Below are 6,000 nucleotides of genomic sequence, written 5' to 3'. Positions count from 1 at the left end.
TAAAGTTTAAATTAGTCACAAACTTTTAAAACATTTTAATTAAGTTATTGAATTGCCAATATTACATGGATAGTGTTCTTTTATTATTTTTACTACTAGTTTGCGTTAAATGTCAACTCAAATCTGTAAAATTTTCTTTCTTAAATATGTCTGACATCAATAACGGTGCTTCAATGTTAGGCTTCATTTGAATGGCAGGCATTATGAAGCTATTAGTTTCGGTAATGCTTCTTTTGAGTTTGGTTTCTAATTAAAAACCATTGCTAAATACTAATTCATGTGTTGGTCTGATGATTAAAGTGTTCACTGTCCTAGTTATGGCTTGGGTTTGAGTTGCCCTCCTCTTGTAATTCACCAAAAAAAAAACATAAAAATATCAAAAATCATTTTATATAAAATATAAAAATAATAATAAATGCTAAACAGAGTAATAATTTTTTAAAAGAATTACAGAAACTCAAAGAATAGATATTATATAAAAAAAATTCATAAACTTGGAGCATCACATCAATGTCTTTAATGGCCACGTTAGAGTTGTAACGGTCAATGTTAGTCAAAGAGTCTATTTGACTAGTTTTGCTAATTAAGGGCTCAATTGGGTGCAAAAAAATCGCATGGCTGAATTACTTTTTCTAAAAAGTTAGAGGGCATTTTAAACCATTAAACCTTTTCATAATCAAAATATTTTTGGTACATATATTTTCATATAATAATAAAACATAAGAATAAAATAATAATTTATTATTATATAAATTTGAACTAGAATACCAGATTTGATATTTAGAACCCGTTAAAATAATATTTTCAACTTTTCGAAGTACTTTTAGTAAAAATGATGAAAAATATTTTTTATTTTCATTGTCATCTTCAAAAACCCAATTTTAGATTTTTTTCAAGAAATAAGGATTTTATTTTCATTTTATTGGAAAAGGAAAATGTTAAAGTGTGTATTTGGATGCCACAAAATAATTAGATAAAAGTGTAATTATTACAATAATAATTATACCCTCTTCTAATTACAAGAAATTTAATGTCCTAGATATATTTGATTGATAGAGTGTAACTATATTGTAATTTCTTACGTCATGTTTGGTAATATAAATTATAATTACATAACTACATGATTTTAAATTCTAAAATATGAATTATTATAAATTATCAATAATATTAGAGCAAAATTCTAAACAAATAACAAAACCTAAAATCAAACCATCTTATATAATACGTAAGTCCAAGAAGTATTCATCAACATGATTACTAATAAATTAGCAACAAAAATAAGTATCCTATGCAATTTTATGTAATTACTCGACATTTCATATTCGTTGAGTTTTCTCTCCAGCATCCAACATATACTCTTTGTTATCATCGATTGGTCTTTGACCAAGTATAATAATAATAGATATTATGTAACTTAGTTAATTATTTAGTAGGTGAAAGTGTATATGAACTTGTATAAAATTTTTAAATCAGTACAATCACATATAATTATATTTAATATGTATACTAAAATTAAAATACTATTATTTTTGTATAAAAATAACTTTTAAAACTTAAATAATATATGGGCATGCTTCGAAAGTCGAAGAATAATTGGATTTGAGTTTAATTGTTTGTAACTACTCAAGTAATTATTCCAATTCACTCTCCTCCAAAGAACTAGAGAGTATAATTGGGGTGCTCTAATTACACTCAATCCAATTAGACTTAGGGCCAGTTCTTCATTGCTTAAAAAAAGCACTTCTGACTCCAAAAGCACTTTTGAAAGAAAAGCTGTGAAGAACAAGCTGCTTTTGGCTGAAAGTTTTAGCTTTTCAGAAGTGTTTTTCAAAAGCACTTCTAAAAATGAGCTAAAAAGGAGAAGTTAAAAATTTTAGCTTTTCCTCTCCCAAAAGCACTTTTGGTGCTTAATTATTTTTTCACACCTCCAATAACATAGTATTTTTCTTTTCTTTTTCTTGGTGCTTAATTACAATTATGTTAAAATCATTAATTAAAAATAAAAAAAATATTTTTTAAAATACTAGTTACAAATTTTCAATGGTTATATTTAAATATTTAAAATATAGTTTATATATTCTAATTATATTTTATAAATAATTAACATTTATTGCTTAAAATATTTAAAATTTATATTTCATATATTAAAATATTAACAACAAGTTATAATAATTTTTTATATTCTTACTAAAATATAATAATATTAACTAATTTAAATATTATTTAAATGTATATTTGTTACTTGATAATAAGATGTCTAAAATGGACATTTTATTTCTCAAAAGCATTTTTGACAAAGCAATACTAAACACTCAAAATTTAAACCAAACTTTTCAAAAGCACTTCTCAAAAGCACTTTTTCACAACACTTTTCAAAAGAATTTTTCAAAAGCAATGAATAACTGGACATTACTAATTACAATGGTTGCCCAAATATGTTAACGATATGTAATTACAAACAAGTATATCAAAATTCAATTACTAAGTGATCTCTCAAACACATCTTAAGGAAAACGTGTTTTATTGAGAATTTTAAAACAATTTTTGAAAAAAAAGAAAATGAAAATATGAAAAAGAAAAGAAAAGAAAGTTATGCAAAAATTAGAAAATAATAAAATGTTATTTTCGTTGTTTTCATTAAAATTATTTTGTAAAAATGAAAATGTTAAAATTTAATTAATTATTTGGTCCTCATTCAAAGGTAAAATGTTTATCTTTTAACAATTTTTAAAAATAAAATTATTTTCCCTTATTCAAATCTATGTAAATGTAGTAATTGTTTATTTTATTTCTCATGTTTTTATTATGAGAAAATTGCATCTTTCATATTTTTATTATAAAAATAAAATTTTATTTTATTTACCAAATCTATTTTTAATATTTAAAACCAGAAAATATTTCAGAAATCAAATCGAGTCTTTCTTTTTTAACTATGGTTCACATATAACACTTAGAAGTATTTAATTTATATATTTAATTAGAAGACATCAGTCATGATTCTTCAAAAACATAAGGTTTTTAGAATTGAATCGATGATTGAATTGATTAAATCATCGGTTTGTTGATTGGATCGATTCGATTAAAAAATTATTAAAATTTTATAAAAATAATATATATTAAAAATAAAAATCGATTTAACTATTAGTTTAACCGATTTTTTTTGTTGATTCAATCAGTCTATATCACTTTGCGATTCAATCGATCCGATACCCCAACCAATTTTTTATCTAATTGACCTGATCAATTGATCCAATCTGATTCAAACATCATTAATGAAAGACTTTACGGTGTTATTAATTTTATTAATGTTTCTTTGAGTTTGATCTTCATTTATGAATGCAAGATGAATTTGTTTGTCATAAATAAGTATTAATGTTATATGCTTTTTAATGAAAAATCGTCATGGTTGTGGATAAAAAGTATCATGAAAGTTTTGTACTAGGAGTTAAATTGCATTTTGTCACCTTTATTCAAAAAATGAGTAAATTATTCCGTGTACATTAGATCAAAGAGCAAACTGGTCTGTTCTATTAAAAATTTCATCAATTGCTACTATTATAAACTGGTGCGACTGACAAAATAACTAGACAATTACATGTGATATGCCATGTGTACCTCATGCTAACATACATGTATCAATTTTTAATAGTAGAAATGGATGAATTTTTTAACAAAATGACCAATTTACTCTTTTATCTAATGTATAAGGACTAATTTGCCTATTTTCTGAGTAGAGGGGGCAAAATGCAATCCAACTCCTAATACAAATACCTCTATGGTATTTTTACACATGATTGTGCTATATACAAGCTCTATATTAGGTCCTTATGCTCAATAATTATTAAAATATAAATTGTCGAAACCTTTTTGAAATCGACTTTTTATTTTTTTAAAAACTAAAATGGAGTCGCCACCAATCACTTTCATGAGGTGTGATTAAATCACCTCGTAATTTGATCGTTTTAATAAGAGGTTTAATTTATTAAACAATGTTTTTCGATCTACAAAATCCAGAAAATGGGTTCGAGAGTCGATTACGCGCGAGGAAGGATTAGCACCCTCGTTACGCCCAAATTTGGTACCTAATTGATTACTTGATGTCTTAGCATTGAGAATTGAAAATTTGAAAAGATTTTTGAAAATTTGCATAATGATATTTTTAATTAAAATCACTTAAAGTAAATTAAAACATGTGTAAAAGGTCTCCTTATCTCGAGGTAACTAAAACGAAAAGATCATATCCCATAAGATAGGACACGACATCTCGAATCCTCAAAAATAAGCTTGCCCATTATTTAATCTCTATTTAAATCTCACACGTTTTAGTTTAAAAAGGGATGCTCGGTTATCTAGGTTCAAAGAGAAAGTCGAGCCCCTTAAGTTAGGGCACAACTTCTCAAATCTCCAAATACAGAACATTGCCTTGATTTTAAAAATTTTTCTTTTTTTATGCATCGAGTAAAAACAAATATAACATTTAAAGTAATGTGTATTTAACTTATTTGGGCATAGTATAAAAACGAATAAATATATTTAAACACGGTTAGTGGCATGGTTGTAGCAGAAATTAAATAATATTATAAGAAATGAAATAGTAGTAGCGATAGCAATAATGTATCATGACTAATATAACTATACTAATAATGATAATAACATTGATCAATAATGATAAGGATAATAATAATACCAAATTAGATAATAAAATAAATAAGGCAATTCAAAATAAAAATGAAAGATGCATAATTGAAAAGGTAAGTATAAATAATGTGAAAGTGTCGAAAGCGATAAAAGAAATAATAACATAACAAGAATGAAAAATAATAATAATGATGACAATAATAATAAATAGCCAAAAATACACAAATAGAATGAAATGTAAACAACGATTTTAAATATATAAGAAAGAGTAAAGAAATAATGAATAAATAAATAAACAAAAAAAAATAAAAGGTTGAAAATAGAGGACTAGATCAAAATTTAAATGAAATTAAGGGCATAAATCGTAATAAAACAAATAAATAGATTAATAAGGACTAAAATGTAACAAGCGAGAAAGAACAGGGACCGAATAGGGAAATATTCCTAAATGAAGGACTAAAATGTAACGCGCTAAAAAGAACAAGGAGAATGGGAAAATATTCCCAACCTCAGGGCACGTGTCATCCCCAGAAGGTTGGCGTTGAGTCAATGGACTAATTTGTAAGCGATTCAAAATTACAGGGGAAAAAATAAAATAATAAAAAATAATAGGACTAAATTGAAACAAGTTGCAAAAGCAAAAGGACCAAAGGCACAAATAGACCCCTATGTCAAAAACACGCAGATCCTGTGCGGTTCAGGTCGAGTTGTCGGGTTCTGTTTCAAAACGATGTCGTTTTGGGGTTTTTGAAGCCAGCCCCAAATGACGTCGTGTAATGGCCCTATATATACTAAAAATTTTCAAAAAAAAAAACATTTCAACCCCAGTTTTAAAAATAATAATTTTGAGAATCCTTTTTTTTCTCTGAAATCATCGCAAGTCCGGCCATCGGTGCCGTTGTTCGTCCACCGCGGCCACCGATCACCGGAAAAATAAAAAACCCCACTTGTAACTCCCTTTTTCACGTAAAACTCCGATCCGGAGTCGAAATTCCCAAAACTAAAACCAAAATTTTGGAAAAGGAGAGAAAACCTTTCGGTTTTCTTCTATTAGACGAAGTCTCCAACGAATCTTTAAGGATTCAAAGGTCCTTCGCATCGGAGAGGATTGTCTTTCCTTGGAGACGGAGTCCTCGCCCACCCACGATGGCTGAAGACGAAGTGTCAGGTGGGTTTTCTTTTTATTTTATGTTGTTTAAAAAAAAAGGAAAAATAGATTTAAAATAAAGGGATCACCTTTTAAGATTTCTTTGTATTCTGTTCTCTTTTTTTATTGCTTTTTTTTGTCCCCAAAAAAGAAATACATAAAAGTCGTGGCTTTTATAATCAAATTACACTCTCTCTTTTTACTATTTTTCTACT

Source organism: Gossypium raimondii, chromosome 2 (assembly GCF_025698545.1).
Source record: "Gossypium raimondii isolate GPD5lz chromosome 2, ASM2569854v1, whole genome shotgun sequence".
Classification (NCBI taxonomy): domain Eukaryota; kingdom Viridiplantae; phylum Streptophyta; class Magnoliopsida; order Malvales; family Malvaceae; genus Gossypium; species Gossypium raimondii.
This window is presented reverse-complemented; position numbering follows the sequence as displayed.